General features: G+C 36.4%; 1 protein-coding gene across 3 annotated transcripts in view; it reads left to right on the forward strand.

Moving 5' to 3' along the window:
• LOC129775066 (leucine-rich repeat-containing protein 24) overlaps nucleotides 1-20,045 on the forward strand; it is a 420,822-nt gene that overhangs the window by 281,974 nt on the left and 118,803 nt on the right. Inside the window, exon 3 of one of the 3 annotated variants that reach the window (XM_055779408.1) lies at nucleotides 11,872-11,941. The exons of the other annotated variants lie outside the window; for them this stretch is intronic. The gene's annotated coding sequence lies outside the window, so the exon portion shown is untranslated. The remainder of the gene's footprint in view (nucleotides 1-11,871; nucleotides 11,942-20,045) is intronic. 3 annotated transcript variants of the gene reach the window in all.

Genomic DNA, 20,045 nt, shown 5'->3' on the forward strand with positions numbered 1-20,045 from the left:
CCGAATTCCGATTTCAGATTAAATTCCTGATTTAGATTCCGAATTCAAATTTCTCGATTTCAGATTCAGATTTCTGATTCAAATTTCTGATTCAGATTTCTGATTCAGATTTCTGATTAGATTTATGATTCAGATACTTAAATCAGAATCCAGAGTCTGATTGGTCAGATTCAGATTTTAAATGCATATTCCGAATACAAAGTCAAAATTCAAAAGCCGGATTCAAACTCCGGGCTCAGATTCGGAATTTAAAAACCAGATTTAGAGACCGAATTCAGAATCCAAATTCCGATTCTAGATTCAGATTCCAGATTCAGATTCCAGATTCAGATTCCAGATACGGATTCCAGATTCAAACGCCAGATTCAGATTCAAGATTTAGTTACCAAAATAAGATTCCAGATTCTGATTTTACATTATAAATCCATATTCAGAATTTGGATTCCTTAGTCAGATTCTGGATTCGAATTCCGGGAATACATTCCGAATTCAAAAGGTGGATTCATGTTCGGATTCCGGTTAAGTTTTTTTTTTCCAGATTCTAATTCGTATTCAGATTCAATACCGGATTTCAATATTCAAATTCCGGGTTTAAATTCCAGATTCAGAATCGGCTTCAGATTCCGGACTCAAGTTCCAAATCCAGAATCCGAATTTTGATTCTGAATTCAGATTCAAATCCGGTTTCACATTTCGAATTGAAATTCCGGATTTTGTTTCCGGATTTAGATTCGGACCCTGATTTGGATTCAGATTCGGAATTCTGATTTCGGATTCTAATTTCGTGTTCAAATTTTTGATTCTATTTTCGGACTCAGATTCGGATTCGGATTTCGAATTCATGATTGCACATTTCAGATTCGGATATCAAAATCAGATTTCAGAGATATAAAAATTTGTATCCAGTATCCAGTTTCGGATATAAATTCAGGGTTCAGATTCCGATTCCGGGTTGAGATTCCGAATTCAAATTCCAAAATCAGATTCTGGATTAAGATTCCGCATTGTGTTTTCCGATTCATATTCCGGATTCAGATCCGGATCCAGACTCATATTCTGGATTCAGATTTCGAGTTTTGATTCTGGATTACATTTCGGATTAAAATTTTCAATTCTGATTTCGGACTCAGATCTGGATTCAGATACCAAAATTAGATTCCAGAATTTGATTTGAAATTCAAACATTATATTTATATTTCAGATTTTGAATCCGTATCCAGTTTTCGGATTCAAATTCCGGGATCAGATTCAGATGTCGAATCTTAATTCTGGATTCAGACTTAGGATCAAATTCCGGATTCAGATTCCGAAATCAAATTCCAGATTCAGATTCCGAATTTCCGAAATTCCAGATTCAGATCTGGATCCAGATTCATATTCTGGATTTAGATTTCGACTTCTGATTGTGGATTTAAACTTCGGATTAAAAATTTGGATTCTAATTTCGGGCTCAGCTTTGGATTCAGATTCTGAATTCAGTTACCAAAATTAGATTCCATAGTCCGATTTAGGATTCAAAATTTATATTTATATTCCAGATTTTGATTACGTTTCCAGTTTTCGGATTCAAATTCCGGATCCAGATTCAGTTTCCGAATTTTGATCTCGAATTTCGGATTAAGTTTTTGGATTCTGATTTCGGGCTCAGATTCTGAGTTTAGATTCCAGATTTAGATTCGGATTCAGATTCCGAATGCAAATTCCGGATTCAAAATCGGACTCAGATTTCGGATTCATATTCTAGTGTCTGATTTCACGTTCAGATTCTAAATCCAAATTGTATTCATATTTCGGGTACGGATTCAGATTCTGGATTTTTCTTTCCGATTCAACGTTCGGATTCAAATTCGGGATTCATATTCGGATTCATATTCCAAGTACATGTTTCGGATTCGAATTCGGATTCAGATTCCAAATGCAAATTCCGGATTTAGCTTCTGGATCTAGCATCGGACTCAGATTCGGGATGCAGATTCCGGATTCAGATTCCAGTGTCTGATTTCACGGTCAGATTTTAAACCCAAATTTTATTCAAATTTCGGGTTCAGATTCAGATTCTGGATTGTTATTTTGGATTCAACTTCCGGATTCAAATAAGGAATTACTATTCAGATTCAGATTCCGAATTCAAATTATTTATCTATATTCCAGATCTTGATTTCGTATTCAGTTTTCGTATTTAAATTCTGGGTTCGGGTCAGATTTTGGATTTGAGTTCTAGATTTCTTTTCGGATTCAACTCCAGGATTCAAATTCCGGATTCAGATTCTGAATTTAGGTTTCGGATCAGACTTCGGATTCCAGAGTCGAGATTCCGAATAACAGATTCAGGTTTACATTCTGAATTCTGATTCGTGACTCAGACTTTGAATTCATAGCCCGGATTTTGATTTCAAATAAAGATTCCAGATTCATGGAGCGCATTCTAAATTGAGATTTCGAACTTGATTTCCAGATTCAGTATGTAGATTTTGATATCGAACCAAGATTTCATGAACAGATTCTAGTTCAAGTTTCAGTGTCTAGATTCCAAATCCATTCTCGACCTCCCCATTCAGATTCGAACTTTTGCAAAGAGATCGTTAAACTTTGATCCCTGTTTCCTTGTTCCAACCCGACTTTAATATTGAAGATTTAAATCAGGACTCAGATTATATATTTGAACTTCAGATTAAAGAACTGATTACAAATTCCTAGTCCGGATTACAAAACATGATCCTATGTTATATTATATTAGATTCCCGTTTATGGTGTGAAGCTCCGATTGAGTATCCCAAACCATGTATTTCGAATCGATTGTTAATTAAAATTTATATTAAAGGTCAAGATATAAATACACGGATGTTATATATATATAATATTTCGGATGATTTGGAAGTTACATTCCAGATTCAGAGGATTTATATTTTCAGAATCAGACTTAACAATAAATCTCGGATCGAACTCATTTTCTAGAGATTTAATGCTTCATATTTCATAAATTATCATCAAAATAAAAGCCCCTCCCCCCATTAAAATGTTTGGAAATGTCATAACCTGCCACATCAACCAATCGGCTTTGGCCCATTAAAAGCCCATGAAAGTCATTGGAAACTTGGCCATTGATGATAGCATCATTTTATTGGAACAGACATTTTTATGGCACACGCGGCTAATAACGCGAACAGCAGCAAATCGTTAGTTAACCGCAGCGCGGTATATGTGACTAACCGAAGCCTCGGTGCTGCTCTGTCCCCCTTTTCCTTAACGACGGGTACCCATGTTCGCACACTAAATCAAGCCGGGCCAGCTGTTACGGGATCCAACGGGATCTCCATTATATGGTAGCGAGCGACCGAGTGAATGTCTCGACAACGACATCGACTGCGCGACAACCGACTCTCGGTTCCCATATTAAACATTAAAATTTGCAGTAATTACCCATAAATCTTGAAATTTTCCACGCAACTCTTGCGCACGGCTCAGCTCGAAGAGTCTCTAAACGAGCTTCGGAAATGGAACTGCGAGGGGGGTGACGGTGGCGGTTGGTCGTTCGGTCGGCGGTTAGTTCAGGCCGGAAAAACATTACCGGGGGCAATTCTACGAGGGCAGAATGACAATTTATTACCGGTGAGGGCCGTGAAGTGTGCGGTAGGATTGGTGGGAATCAGTTCCAGGAGTACTAGTAGGAGCACATTCCACGGACGGCAGAAATGCAATTCCGTCTGTACTGGTTAGGAGGCACTGATGGTAATAATGTTGACGATGATGATGTCTTCTTCGGTAGTGAAGCCTCGTTATTGCTTATTTACGCTCTCCCGCTATTGGAGAGGTTGAAATTAAATAATAACCCCTTACGAGTTGCGGTTGGAGCCAATAAATAATGACTCGTAGCGGTTCTATGGTACTAAAAGTGGGTGGTACAATGAAAATTATTCAGTTGGATGCATTGCAAATTTCATTTCAACTCATCGGTCGCTTCTCCCCTACTCGACTAGAACCAGAACACGAAGCATGAATTTTAATCCAGATTTCTAGGTGCACGTGCGACATCGGTGAGACAATTGAGGCACCGAATCCGAATAGCAGCCTCACTTGATTATATACCGGCGTGATCACCCTAATTGAGATGTGTGATATGCCGCCTTCTACCCTCTGTACGACAGCAACCGTGACAGGAGAAAACCGCTAGGAGGGAATCGGATGGCAACACCACTTTGAACCGATAGCAAAAGAGAGAGAAAGAGAGCTTTTGAAGTGACATTTTCTGGGGGGTTACGGAAAAATCGGGAAATGGCTTTTATTTCACGTACGCAATCGCTTCTGGGAGTGGGGGAAGCCTGCAGCGACAACCGCCGGAACGTGACAGCTTGAAAGCGCGGCAATTTAATGTGGCGGAATTCATTGGTAAGAAAATCAACTGACAGAATCTAGAATTTGGAACCTGCTGAATTCTAATTCAATATATATCTTAATCGGGAGTTCTTTCTGGAAATTTGCATCTACATGGTTTGCTACACCCAGGAGTCATTCAGTGTGTTCTTCGTGCAATTTCGCTGGTTCAGGTCAATCACGGAGAGCAACTACGAAGTATAGAGTTTACCCAAATTCCTGATTCAGATTCCAGATTTTCTTATTTTTCTATTTTTTCTTAATTTTGCTCAATTTTTTAAAAAAATTTCAACTTTTCCCATGTTGTCTCATTTTATTGTTTCATTGTTCAATTTTTTTTGTATTTAATCCCAATTTGCTCAGTTTTTTTCGCATTTTTTCCTCAATTCTTTTCAATTTATCTCAATTGGTCTTAATTTTCATTAATTGGCCTAAATTTTGCTCAAAAATTTCTCAACTTAACGCACTTTTTAAATTTTCTGGTTTTGAATTTTTGAATTTTTACACTTTTACACATTTTTAGAATTTTTAGTTTTGAAATTTCCCATTTTTTTTCGTATGTTTTTCAAATTTTTCTTAATTTGAAAAAATATTCTCTCATTTTTGTCAATCTTTTCAATTTTTCGGTTTTTAAATTTTGTTTTTTTTTTCTAATTTTTTAAATGTATTCTATGTTTTCAAATTTTCATTCTTATTATTTTTAACTTTTCCGTTTTATTTTTATTTTTCATTTTTTTGTCATACAAATGAAACATACATTTCTGCATAATTCAAGAACTAATCAAGCAAACTGAACCAAATTTGGCATGCGGAGGTTTTAGGGGGCAAGAAACATTTCTAAAGTGGTTCAATACTCCTCCCACTTTTGTGAGGGTACCATGTGAGGCTGCCATAGAAATGAAACACAAATTTCTGCATGACTGGAGAACTAATCAAGCAAATAAGACCAAATTAGGCATATGGAGGTTTTAGGGTGCAATAAATTTTTCTATGTTGGTTAAACACTCCTCCCTCCTCTCTAAGGGGGGGGGGGGGGTAGCCATACAAATGAAACACAAATTACAGGGGGCGTCTTTATTCTATCATATAAACAGACATGTTATGTCTGAAAATAATCTGATACTATGATTATGATATTGTGATGAGTTTTGTTAGCAATACTAGAAAGTTTATAGTATAAGGTAAATTCAACGGGGTCGATAAGAAGATCAATCAATGAACAGTTTTGCGATTGGACCCATGAACTTGCTCATAGTAAGAAAACGTGAATGTTTGAAGGTATTGATAACAAAAAACAAATGTTGGGCGAGACGAAGTTTGCCGGGTCAGCTAGTTCGAAATGAAAATAAAGAAAAAAGAAATGAAATACAGAAACTATTTTTTTCCAATTCGTTAAATTAAGAAACAAAATTTAATTTTAAATTCGTAAAAATTACAAATTTATTTTGGTTTTCAATTTTCTCAATTTGTCGCAATTTGTCTTAGTTTTTCTAAATTTGCCTAAATTTTGCTCAAAACTTTCTCAATTTATCGCAATTTTTCAATTTTTCAGTTTTTGTATTTCTGAATTATTACACTTTCAAATTTATAAAATTTTATATTTCTAAATTATTAATTTTTAGGTTTTCCATTTTTTTTGGTTTTCCATTTTTCCTATTTTTTTCAAATTTGCTTCAATGTTTCTCTCAATGTTTCAATTTTTCTCAATTTGACTCAATTTTTTTTCATTTTTTCTAGATTTGTTTCATATTTTTGAAGGTTTCAGCTTTTTAAATTTTTGCATTTCTAAATTTTTAAAAATTTTATATTTTTAAATGTTTCACTTTTCTAAGTTTTCAATCTGTCAAATTTTCGTTTTTCTTTCGTTTCAAAAATATTTTCAATGTTTCAATTATAATTTTTTTTTTGATTTTTGATTTTTTTATAATTCTATCTTTTTTTCTTTATTTGTTTTTTGTCTGAAATTTGGTTGATTATTTTTAATTGTAGTTGATTTTTTGAAAAATTTGTTTGATTTGTTTCGTGTTCTTCAAATTTGTTAAATTTGATGAGTTTGTTAAAATACTGATTTTTTTCAAATTTTTTTTATATTTTGTTGAATTACTGTTACTGTTGATTTTTTTTTCAATTTCCGTTGAATTTTTGTTACATTGTTTATTGAATGTGTTTTTGTTTTTGAATTTTTGTGATTTTTTTTTTAATTTTATGTTGAATTTAGAGGAGCCGATCTGGCGTATTGGTAACATCCGTACCTTTCACGCGCAAGGGTACGAGTTAAATTCTCACTCTCGACATTCTTCCAGAAATGAAATTAAAAGTAACGAACCAGCCAAAAGTGTTGAAAGTCACTACAGAAAATAAAATAAATATGTTGAATTTGTTGAATTTGATAAATTTATTGATCCGATGAATTAATTAAATTGTATAAATTTGTCGAATTTTTGTTCGATTTTGATTAAATTTCTATTAATTTCTTTTGAATTTTTTGTTGGATCGATTGAATTCGTTTATTTTTTGATGATATTTATTGATGTGTTAAATTTTTCGAATTTGCTGATTTTTTGTTACTTTTTTCAGAATTCATAAAAAAGTGAAAAAAAACAATTTGCATGATTTTGAAATTCGTTGCATTGAAGTTGCATTTCTTAAACTTTTTGATTCGTAAATTTGCTGAATTCATCGAATTTGTTAATTTTTTTTACTTGATGAGTTGTTGTTGATTTTATATTAAATGTTTGTTGGATTGGTTAAATTTTTGTTTATTTTATTTTAAATATTCGTTGGGTTTATTGGATCTTAGCATTTTTTTTTGTGGAATTAGCCGAATTTGTTGATTTTTTTATTAATTCGTTTACTTTTACAGGCTCAGTTACTTAAGTTTGAAGGAGCCGAATTCTTAAATATAATTTTAAACTATATATATATATATATATATATATATATATATATATATATATATATATATATATATAAACAATTTTCTTACATCTATGGTTAGTAAGGTGGGAAACCGATTACTCGCGGTGTACTCGAGTTTAGAAGGGTGACATATTTTTAGGAGAAGGATGGGATATAAGGAAATCGTAACAATGTTAATGAACACTCAATTCTTAAATCTATTCGTATATCTATAGCGTATTTACGTTTCAACATATTCTACTGTTTATAGCAAGGGGACGAATTACCCGCAAAGGAAGGAAAGAAGGGTATAAGGATATAGGGACAATCACACACGAAAATCAATAGCTTTAAGGAAAACATATATATGGGACATGTAATCAACCGAGCCAACACATCTCTCACCGGCACATTGGGCTGTCTTCCTCGGGCCTGAAGGGAGTTTTCTAAATTCGATCTGGCGACCAGATACACCTCGCACGACCAAACAACGTGCTCGATGTCGTGATAACCTTGGCCACAAACCGATTTGTTGAATTGAATTTGTTATATTAAATCATTGTTGGATTGGTTGAATTTTTGTTTATTTTATTTTAAATATTCGTTGGATTCATTGAATCTTAGCATTTTTTTTGTAGAATTATCCGAATTTGTTGAAAATTTGAATTTGTCAAATTTGTTAAATTTGTTAACTTTTTGTATAAACTTAGAATATACAAAGAAATTAGTTCGCATAATTTTCAAATTTGTGAAATAATTCGTTAATTTTTAACACTAGTAAATTTACGAAATTTGTTGAATTTGTTAAAAAATAAATTGGTTTTTGTAAAAAATTCAATTTCATAATATAATTTTTTTTGCAAAAGCTTGATTATACAAATTTAAAAAATAATCAACTTTTAACTTCGAGTCTGTGAAGTTTTAATGCTGTATAACTTTTAAATTTGTGAAATCTTTGAATCTTAGAATTTAGTACAATTTTGAAATGTCTTCTTTCCAACGAGCTCAAATTTTATTTTTTTTAAACGATACTTTGTTGTCAGTATGATTCACTTTGTTTATTTAGGACTAGCTGGCCCAGCGAACTTCGTCCCGCCCGAAATTATTTTTTTTATATAAATACTATTAAATATACACGTTTTCTCACTGAGCGAACGTTCGTGGATGCAATCGCAGAATTCTCCATTTCGTTTTATTACTTATTTCCTAGTACTTCTACTAAAATTCGTCATTATGATATAAAAATATTTTCAGACTCAATTCTCGTTCAAGATTATTCAATCACTTACAAATAATGTGTTTCTCCGTTGCATGGAATACATGTTCGATACAGATAATATTATAAAATAACGACAGCTCAAATTCTTGCTCGAGTTTTGCGCTTACCAACACATCTGATAATCAATTTTTATTTACATAGATAGAAGATATAGGAGTGCGTTATTTCGTTAAAAAATCCATTTCCACTTTCGAACAAAGAGCAATTTCGTTAGCGCAAACATCAAATGGACAAACAACGCTCATCATGATGTAATTGTAGAACGTATGGGAATTCAGTTTTCCGAATATTCGACCTTCCTTCAGAGTTTTCCGGAAATTTTCCGATTTTTTTTATGCTATATTGATCCACAGGAAGAGACGAATACAACAAAATAAAGACGGCTCAAATCGGACCATCCCTTTCTCTGGTTTCCCGTTTACCTACACATTTTGGCCTTCCATTTTCATTTATATAGATTTATTCTCGTGGGAGGCGAATCCATATACATGCTGAGATTTGTTTGTTGATAGGTTTTAAAGATAAATGAACTGCAAAGTTTTAAACAAAAAATGGATGAATGATCGGTTTGTCTAACAAAGTCCTGGGAGATATGCATCATGAGAGTAAAAACAGGAACAATGTAGAATAAGTAAATGGCAAGAATTTATGTGCAAAGGACGAAGAAAAATAAATTATTTGAGTTAGTTGGTAACGGCATTCTCAATTCAAATGAAGCCTATCCAAAGAGCTCCCGACAACTTTACTAGATATTTACAGTCCTCCACCGAAAGAGCAATGAATTTATTTTTCCCTAATATATTTTTTCTTATTAATGAATCCAACCTCTAGCATCAAAAACAATCAAGCATTTCCATCAGGTGAATGTAAGAGGGCAGGACCAATAGAGACGCATGGTAGTTTTGTGACAAAACATCAGTCTAAAAATCAAAAATATATATTTCTGTTTTTTTTTTTCTCAATGTATGAATATGAAATTAATACGAAAATTTTGGGGAAATGTGTGCTTTGTTAAATCTATTAATTCTCATGAAAATATATTAGCAGACTTGTCGGTAAGCGTAGCTCATTATACGATATACGCAATTAACTCCATCTTTGGGGGGAATACGTCATCACAACAATTGTTATACATTTTCCACACAAAATAGAAACAAAATACCACACTATCCACGACTAAATCGCACCGAAACACCCACATTTTCCGATTATTATCGTCCGTGACAATGGAAGCACAAGCGTGACTCCTAAATACATGTTCTCCGGTGGTATTTACACACCGGCACTGGTTACGGTGCCGGTCCCATCCTGCCTGGAAACACCCAAACCCAAACATTCGCTCGGGGGTGACAGCGCCCCCGCACAACTGCTTTTGTACGCAACGTTGATTAAGATCGATTACATTTTTGGCACACCTGAGCACATGCCCTTTCTCGCGTGTGACGAGACTGCTGAGCATATGTGTGTTTGCACGCTGGATGTGTAATATTTGTTTGTCATATTTCTCGGAAAAGTCACCCGATTCATTGTCAGTCTGATGGAAATGTTTTACATTTTATGCCCTTGAAACTGCCACGCGTAGGCTTATTTTGAAGATTTTTTTTTTTGCTCATTTTGGGACACCACAACATGGGTTATGTGAACCCTTTTCCGCCACTAATTTGTACCGCACCCAATCGCTTGCTCTATTTAAGTTTGATGTCAAGCAAACTGTCGTCATTTTCCGAAAGGGATAATAGACGACAGCGCCGTTTTTGCCTCCGTTCGCATATGTCGGAGCGACCCTTTTCCACATGGAGACATCGTTTTATTACAGGTTTTCTCCAGTTTCGTCATGCCTCAGTTCGTCCCAATTTGTTCAGTATTGGCTCGTATCTAAGGTAGACGATTTTTTGCCTTCGGAAACTAATCTAATAAACAGCAAAGGGGAAGCTTTCACGCTCGCAAGGATATTTGGGGCACGGAATGAGAGACCTGTCCTTGCTTGGCTGGTGTGTGTGTCGCTACGTGTAAAAATACAAAAACGTTGTTTAATAGTACCTCAAATCCCCCGTCTAGAGATTTCTGAACGATGGCGCTGAAACGACGTTTTCATCCGATGGCGCAATCTTGGTCACAGTAATCCATTAGAGCAACAAAAACAAGCAACTTTTGCTTATCTCCCAAAAGGTTACAACCTTCTCGTTTTTCATCATCCGCTCCGTGGAAAGCTAAAATTAATAAACAATGTACAGCCATTAAAAACACATATTTTACCGTTTGCCAGAGATTGCCCCAAACTTTTTCCACCCCTGTTCGCCCGTCCGTCCGTCATTAGCTCGACCCCACCCTGTATCGGAATACGAAACCATTCAGGTATCGACCCCACACCTTTCTGCCCCATTTTGGCTTCCGGCAGTAGGTCTCGGAACCATTGGTGCGAAACGACAACTGCAACTCTGTGCTACTTCCCAGCTTGCTCGCAAATTCCACTGGACCGTTGGACATTATTTTCCCATTTTCTCACCATGGCTAAATCCCGGGCGCAACACCGAAGGGCAACGTGCAGCGGAAGTTTTTCTTTACTTGGCCCACCCTCGCCGGGTTGATCCCTTCTTATGCACCTGTCTAAACTCTATATGCATCGGTGGAGGCGTCCTTCGAAGAGGACGGGGGCACAAGCTGATGCCTGCCAGCAATCCCAACCACTGCAGGGGTCCCGAGACAGAAGGTCGAACGGGGCATTCCTGCATGTTTCATAATAGTTTATGAACTATTTGCAGTGCACCGAATGAGCGAGAAGAAATAGGGTTGAATAGGAGAAAAAGAACACAACTCCATTCGACCTTTCAGAGAGGTGTTCAGTTTTTGTTTGCTCCGGTGTCACCAAGCGTGTGTGTGTGTGTGTGGGGGGGGGGGGGTGGCGGGGGGGAGGAGGAGAAGTCTATTAGATGGGCGTGAAAATTGATGAAGGATAAAACGGCTCCGGAAAATGGTTATTTTCTTCTGTGTGCTCTTGTGAATGTTGGATATAAAGCGAGGAACGCTTCGTCCTCCATCCGGTCAGTCCCCAGTGTCAGATGAAGAACTGCTTCGACGGAATTTCGACCCATCGAATCGTCGGGGAACCGGCGATGACGATGCCGGCGTTCGTTCCATTTTCACAACCGACCTCTCGGTGACTCGGGGAGAAGAAACGATGAAAAATCCGATCCAAACGTCGCTCCACTCGAACGGAATGAAATGCGAAGGCTTCGACAGGATATTATTCACATGAATGCATATCTATGGGTGCGTATGCCTATTCAAATTGATTTCTAGTCTGTCTTTTCTTTCTTTTACAGGTGAGTGATGAATTCGAATTGCCATACGAAAAGGAAAAAAATGGATGGATAGTCAGTAATGGTTGTTTTTGTAAGTACTCTCCTACGGATTTTTCTTTTTCTTTGTGGGCGTTGGCTTTAATATCATGAAAGACGATTTCAGCACTCAGTGAAGGCAGCTAATTGCAAGTCGCTAAGTGAGAATATTCAACACTGACCGAACAGGAAAACTAAATCCTTTGGGAACACAATCTGTTCGGCATTGATACGGTTCGAGAGAGTTTCTACCCGAACATGGGCTCAGGGACCAATGCATAGATGGGAATCGCTGGCCAACAGGAAAAAAAACAAAAATGGCGTCAGCTGTTTCGTAACAATTTTCCTTTCTTGCTATAATATTCAAGTGCTTAAATCCCAGATTTGGACACAATATCATTAAATCTGATTTTTTTGATGACTTTTCAAAGTTAGGCATATTAATGTTTTTAGAATTTTTTCGAAAGAAAGTACATTACTTTGAAACACTCTGCAACTTCGATAGATTTATTTGGCCACCCTAAAATGGATCTTGTTTCGAAGAAGGTTAGCTTATTGGCTTCAATTTCATATGTCGATCATCTAATTAGGTTCAGTTGTTCAAATGCTATGAATTTTTGCAAAAAGACATTTTTGGATAAAAACGGGAAAAATCCAAACCGGTTAATTTTGAAAAATCATATCTCAAAAACCTCTTTGATATCGAGATATGTTATGTAAAACATCCTCAACTTTCAAGAACAAATAGAAAAAAATATAGCGTCCCCTTGCCATGGAAACAATAAAAAACGACTACAACCAATAATTACGAAAATAAAATCCATTTTTTTGCAAGTTCAATAGTATAGGCTAGCTCATTGGCTTCAATTTGATATGTCGATCATCTAACTCGGTTCAGTGGCTTGAAAGTTAAGAATTTAAAAAAAGTCATTTTTGGGGAAAAGTGAAAAAAAAAGATTTTTCGAAGCACCCTACGGAAATGGGCAACCTAACAAAAAAAATACAGGTTTAATGTTTTGCAATAAAGACAATAAGAAATTGAAATTGGTCATCTCGAATTTCAAAAAGTTACCCCATAAAATTCGTTCACCATCTCGAAAAAAACACCTTATGCTAAATATCAGCTCAATCGGACTTAAGGGAGAGTGGCGCAAAGCGGTCAAAGTTTGAGTTTTTTGAAAATCGAAAAATCACCCAAGAGAGAAGTAAAGAATGTCGGGGTTTTCGAAAAAAAAATGTCTTAAAATTGCATGAAGCGTCGAGATCTAGTGTAAAAAAAAAATATTTCTCAAAAATCGGCATTCGGGACTTATTTTGCATAGGGTATATTATCGTGCAGATCAACATTTCGTTGCAAGTTCCGAATGAAAAATCGAGATAACTATTTTTATTGGCACCCTAAACCATACTTTCCGTTTCGTACTCCGAAAAAAACTAAGACTCAGAGTGCCGATTTTTGACAAAAAAAATTTTTTCGAGATGACACTAGATCTCGACGTTTCATGCAATTCAATTTTTCCCATACATTTATTGGCACCTTAATATACAGCCATTCCATACCAAACCGGTATAGTGGTTCTCAGATTTTCGTGAAAATCGGTAGTTTTGTTCATTACGGCAATATACTAGGCCCGTATTTTCTTATATTTTCATTCAATTTTCCTCTTTTTTTTCCAAAAATGACTTTTTTCAGATATTCATAACTTTCAAACCACTGAAACGATTAAAATGATCGACATATCAAATTCAAATATGAGGGGCTCAGAAGGAAAGCGATGTAAGTGAGTTGATCGATCTCTCTTCATCAAGTTTTACTTTTGTTAATAACTCAACAGCAAAAACGTTCCAAATTGAGTTTGCTATGGAATCCGATAGAAGAGGTTCTGACCTATCTTCTACATTGTCAAATACAGCTGGGAATGTGTTTGCTACTAAGTTTTAACCGAGAAATCGATGATGTCACTTACACCCATTTCATTTTGAGCCCCTCATATATAAGCTATCCTTTCTTGGACATATTACATTTTCTTGGAAATATTACACTTGGATTTTTGTTTCGTAATTATCGATTGTATTCATTATTTATAGTTTTCATGGTTTGGACCACAGGCGCTATATTTTTTTATTTGAATTTTTTGTTTTTTGGAAGCTAAGGATTTTTGCATAACATATCCAATATTCAGAGAGGTGTTATGCATTGTTCCTGAGTTATGATTTTTCAAAATTATCCGATGGTCCGAGAAAACCATTTACCCGCACAACTCGAGAATCAATCAAGCAAATGGAGCCAAAATTGGCATGTGATGGTTTCTGGGCACGAGAAATGTCTCTATGATGACAACGTTTCCTCCTATGGAAGAGGGAGGGTAAAACATATGAGAGAGCACCTTTCGCACGATAAAGACAGAGAATCCGAATCGAACCGGTCGTGTGATGGCGGTGGAGGCGATAGCAATCGCAGCGAAACTAGTTTTTACCTTCATTTTTCAACCGAAAAACTCAGCTCTCACCGCTGGAAAACATCTTCTTCACATCCGGCTCGAAGAGCGCTCTAATTTGATGCCAGTTTTATCCCGGAAACAATGCATGAATTCGTGAAAATTTTATGATCCATCGGTGCTCCTAAATTCACACATTCTCTGCCGGAAAATAAAAGCTACGAAAAATGCTTTTTGTGATTTCGAACTTTAGAATGCATCGAAAATTTTTAAATAACTCTCTCGTGAATGTTTAGTGGCCCTGAAAAAGGCAGTTATTTTATGGAACCATCTGATGATTGATTCAGTATTACACCTTTTTTTTTGCTGCTACTGTTGCTGCCGACGTTGTTGCTGCTGTTCAGGTTGTTTTTTTCCACAGGCTTTGGGCTTGCGACACAATGTTTCGTGCCGTTATATGTGATATCAGCATTAGGAAAGATTGTTATCTGCTCGCTAGCTGGTGCAACAATGATTAGAGTGTTGTTTTCTATTTTTCTTATTTCCTTTGGATATAATGATATGCACGATGATTAGCTACGATTGTTTTCGCAGTGCATGAATTTTGAGTCAACTCATCTTAGGAGTTGGCAGCACCCTCGCAGGTTGCAGTGAAACTTTTTTTTTTTTTTTATCTTCGCTTATTTTTCGTCGGCCTATTTCCGCCACTTTAGTGCCAATCACCGACATCAGGGAGGCGACTCCACCTGTTCCTACCTATCAGACTCAACAACTCATGAGCCGGGCCAACTTCTTTTACTTCCGCTCCGAAGGAAGACGTAACCAGAGATTTTTCGCCTCAGAAAATCCCAACGACGCCAGCTGGGATTGAACCCAGGCCGATCGGATTTGTGAGACTGTTACGCTAACCATACAACCACTGGCGCCGTCTGCAGTGAAACTTTGTGGGTGTGAAAACATTGGCCATTTACTGCATTGCACATTTGCATTTAAAAAAAACTAAAAGACTTTTTGGAAATGGCTTGAGTTTTTTTTCTTAAATTTCTACAAAAATTTTGAACTAAAACATTTTTAGCCAAGTAATGAAATGTGATAAATTGTTTAAATTTCATTTCAAATATATAAAAATGTTTAATTAACACTATTTTAATTAAGCACACTGAAAAAAAACTATCTAAAAAATTAATATTAATGTTCCTCGAAAACCGTGGGGAGAGGTGAGATTCAGAATCCACTGAGGTATGCTATGTGAATCTGTAACCGCGAACTATCGACCACTCGATGAAACGAAAATCTTATGTGTCAACAACGCGCGGTAAGAAAACATGGAAAGTTGTTTTTGGAAAAAATATTTCTCTGAAGCAGTGCCCTTCTTCCGATGCATAGGTGATTTGTTGGTTATCATATCAGCCATTCCATGCCAAACCGATATAGTGGTTCTCAGATTTTCGTCAAAAGTGGTAATTTTGTTCTTCATCGCAAAACATTAGACCCGTGTTTTTTTATTTTTTATTAGGGTGCCCATTTCCATTTTGAGGAATCATTTTTTCCACTTTTTCCCAAAAAAAATTTTTTTTGAAAATTCTATTGAACTTTTGAACCACTGAATCGATTTAGATGATCGACATATCAAATTGAATCCAATGAGCTAGCCTTTCATAAAAAAATAACTTGCAAAAGAAATTGATTTGATTTTCGTAAGTTTGATTGTAATCGTTTTTATTGTTTTCATGGCTTTGGACTAGAGGGCGAAAGCTGAGGATTTTTTTCATAACATATCTCGATATCGAAGATGCAATTTTTTCGTTTTTGAGTTATGATTTTTCAAAGTTATTCGATGGTTCGGAAAACCAATTTTTCCCCATTTTTGTCCTTACAAGAAGTCATAACTTTTGAACTACCGGACCGATTCAGATGATCGACATATCAAATCGAAGCTTATAAGTTAGGTTTCTTTGGAAAAATATACTTTTGCGAAAATATTGCTTTGTCATTATTGATTGAGTTAGTTTTTCATAGTTTTCTCGGTTAAAGATAGAGGGCACTAAATTTTTTCTGGAAAGCTGAGTATTTTTTACATAACATATCTCGACATCAGAGGTGCTATTTTTTCGTTTTTTCGTTTTGCAAATTTAACATGTTTTAAGTCTTCGTTTAAAATTTGTATGTGACTAGACTAGAATCCAATCTTCCCGCAAATGTGATATTTTTTCATAGAAGATTAGTTTTTCGGCTTCAATTTCATGTGTCAATCATCTAAATCGGTTCAGTAGTTCAAATGCTATGAATTTTTGCGAAAAGTATTTTTGTGGATAAAAGAACAAAATAAACAATATATATAACAACCAACAAATCATCCATAGATTGGAAGAAGAGCACTGGTACAAGGAAAGGGCTTTTCCAACAAAACCTTTTTCCATGTTTTCTTTGAAAAATACTGCAAACTCTTCCCTATTCAGAAACATTTCAAAACTATCTCAAAAGCGAGAATTTACACACAAAAATATTCTTACATTATAAAAACATTAGTTTTTCAAGAATCACCACGCTCAAATGCCATATGAGCCAGAATCTGTAAAAGGTAGAAAATTGACGTCTTCGACAAAAGTCCATATTTTAATGATATCTGAAACTTTGCCGAATACACTATATTGGTATCTTAAGTTTAAACAAAATCATACAAAAAATTGTTGTGAAAAAACATACTTCCCTGTAGAAGTGCCAATCTTCTGACGTATGGATGACTTGTTCGTTTGTGTATGGGCTATTAATTTTTTTTTTGAGAATTTAAAAAAAACGTTTTTGTGAAAAAATACTTTCCTTTTTTGAAATAACTTTCTTTCTGTTTTTTTTAAATTTTTGATATTTTTTCATGAAAATTCAATCATTTTCCTACATTCTTTAACCAATATTTCGTAGGTCTAATTGTTTTCGAGTTCGAATTTTGTGTAAAAAATTGAGAAAAAAATTAGGCCCTTTTTAAAAAGCTTTTTTATTTTTGAGATTTAAAGCGATTGCAAGGTTGTTTGAATGGTCAATAGTTTTTTACACCCACAAAGTTCGCAAAGTGGTACTGCCAATGGCCTTGTCTCATAACTTTTTCCGAACGACCATTCAATTTTCGCAAAATCGTGCATTGTTTCCGGGTTAGAAGTGATGCCAATGTGCAGCGCATTTTTTTCCGTATGTGAAGAAATTATTTTCCAGTGGTGTTTTTCTATTCGAATTGTAGCGGAAATGTTATTCCGATGCGGCCGCCATCACACAACCAATCCGGTTAGGATTTTCCGTTTCCATTTCGCGATAGGTACTGCTACAATTTGTTGACTATTTCTTTGGGAATTTAGGGTGTTTAATTTTGCTAAAAGATACTGAAAGACTACTTGGATATTCAATAAGTTCAGTGTTTCAATGTCGCTCTGGACAGCGAGCAATCATCAGTACATGTTGTTGCTGAAACTGAGAATTAGTTTGACAATTTACTCAAATTGGCTTTATATTACTTTGCGAATCGCTCGCGAACAATGAATTTTATTGAAAGAATCACTTTCCGGATATTGAACAAGAGTTTTAGCAGATGCTTTTGACCACAATGTTGCATTGACTGCAGCTATTCGAATTCACCCGAATCATATTTTCCATCGAGTTTTCCGGTGCGAGTGAGCAATTGTCAGTTTTTCCATCCCAAAAAAACTACGAAGCAAACCGGAATGATTGGCACAGAAAATCAACACACACACAACCCTCATTTCCGTTCGTATTCCGCACGTCTAGGTGCTGGTCGTGGTCATCCTTCGCGACCTTTTGATTTTGGCTTTGTTGTTGTTACCACCGATAACAATCGTCATATTGCTTCCGTCCCAAACAATGCGAGATCAAAGCGGTCCCATCAGAGGTCAGTTCGGCGAAAGCGAAAAAGGCAAACAGCAAACGAAGACCAATCGGCTGTCGTCAGGGGAAGCTGAAAATTAATCATTAGGAATGGAAAACATTTTCGGACCGAGAAATCATGCCCCACTTGTTGTCGGAAAAAATATTGTGGCCAATTTCAAGGGTTCAAACAGTGGTAAGAATTGATTCCGTTACGAGCGATGGAATGCGTGTATTTGTGTGGCTTGCATTCCTGTTTAAATTTCCAGGTGGTTTACCAGGGTTCTCCAACGGTGATTACCTGGATAGTTTGCGATTAATATTGTGAAGCTGATGGGTGAAAGCTCTAAATCTTCCTCTGTGGGAAGCGATCAGCTGCAAATGTGGAACCCCTGCTTGGGCTTAACTATTTAGATGCCAATCAACCGTGAATCCTTACACTTCATCAACCGGTGCCCTCCTCTGAAACCCTGTCAGCGGATCAGAATCAACAATTGATCCGCTTGTGCACGGGAGGAAAAGTAAAACTTTTGGGTACTCCAAAAACTTTTCTAATTTCACCAGGTGCGGGATGTCTCGTTGTCGACCGCTTCTGGGTGGTAAGTTACGGGAATACTCCGAATGTGTCGACCTCTGGCTTTTCTCATGTGACTTGTGGTATCACACACATACACATATACACATGACAGACCCGTCGGTCCTTCGATTCTGTCGTCATTATTATCCTGAAACTTTACCCTTACCACCACCCCCCAAATCGGAAGAAACACTCAGCCAGCGAGCAAGCTCATAAGCTCAATCGAAACGCCTGTTATTATTGTTGCACACGAACGTCTATCCAGGGCAGACTAAAGTTATTAAAAGTTGAATTGAACACACATCCCGCCCTCGTCCTCAACCGTTCGCTGGTGGCTTTGGTCTCTTTTGTCGCGCCACACCTTCATAAAATATTCTACGAAGAGCCGACGCGCGATGGCACTTCTTTCATATCTTCCAACCATAAACTCGTGAAGTACACGCGTGCTTTTGTGGTGTTGTGCGAGGCGACCGCAGATAGCACCCGCGGTGCGGTGAAGAACCGTGTCGCGCGTGTGGGGTTCTCCACCGTTGGTCCTTCATTTGGTTATCTCAGCAGCAGCAGCAGCAGCATCACAAACGAGCGAACGCCCGTTCGAGCAGAGATATAATGGTCTCTCGTCTTTTGCTCCATCAGACAAACACGCATCCGCAGAGCATCAAATGCAAAATATGTATAGAGAAGGTGCGCGATCAGATGCCGTGTACTTGCTGAAATATTGCCACAGAACTATTGGCGGTTCGCTGGCGGAGCGTACCGCCGTTTCATCATGTCAAATAGATTATTGCTCCCCGGTGCAACATCAAGTGCTTCCTGGTATCAATTTGTGCTAATTGGATTGGCATAGTATGCGGTGGTGGAAAACACACACCCATACAACGAGGCAAAACAATGAATTTGGAACGGCACTTCTTCTCTCATGGTTCAGATTCAATTAACTGGAACGATTGTACCCAAAACGAGCTGACAACATTCGAAATCTTGCCCAACCAATAAAAATGGTATTAGAGAAATGCACAGATATATTGGTCTCACTTTGCTCAAATCTTGTACACGAGCTATACTTATTGAAGAATATTTTTTGCATTTAAATATAATGCGACTCCATTGGACCAGTTCGATTACATTTAACTGATGGAGATGCAGGGTGTATTAGTATTCCAGTATTTTTTTTTTATGGTACTCTTATACAGCCATTCCATGTCGAACACATATAGTGGTTCTCAGATTTTCGTGAATAGTGATAGTTTTTTTTCTTTATCGCAAAATATTAG

This window comes from Toxorhynchites rutilus, chromosome 1 (assembly GCF_029784135.1).
Source record: "Toxorhynchites rutilus septentrionalis strain SRP chromosome 1, ASM2978413v1, whole genome shotgun sequence".
NCBI classification, from domain to species: Eukaryota; Metazoa; Arthropoda; class Insecta; order Diptera; family Culicidae; genus Toxorhynchites; species Toxorhynchites rutilus.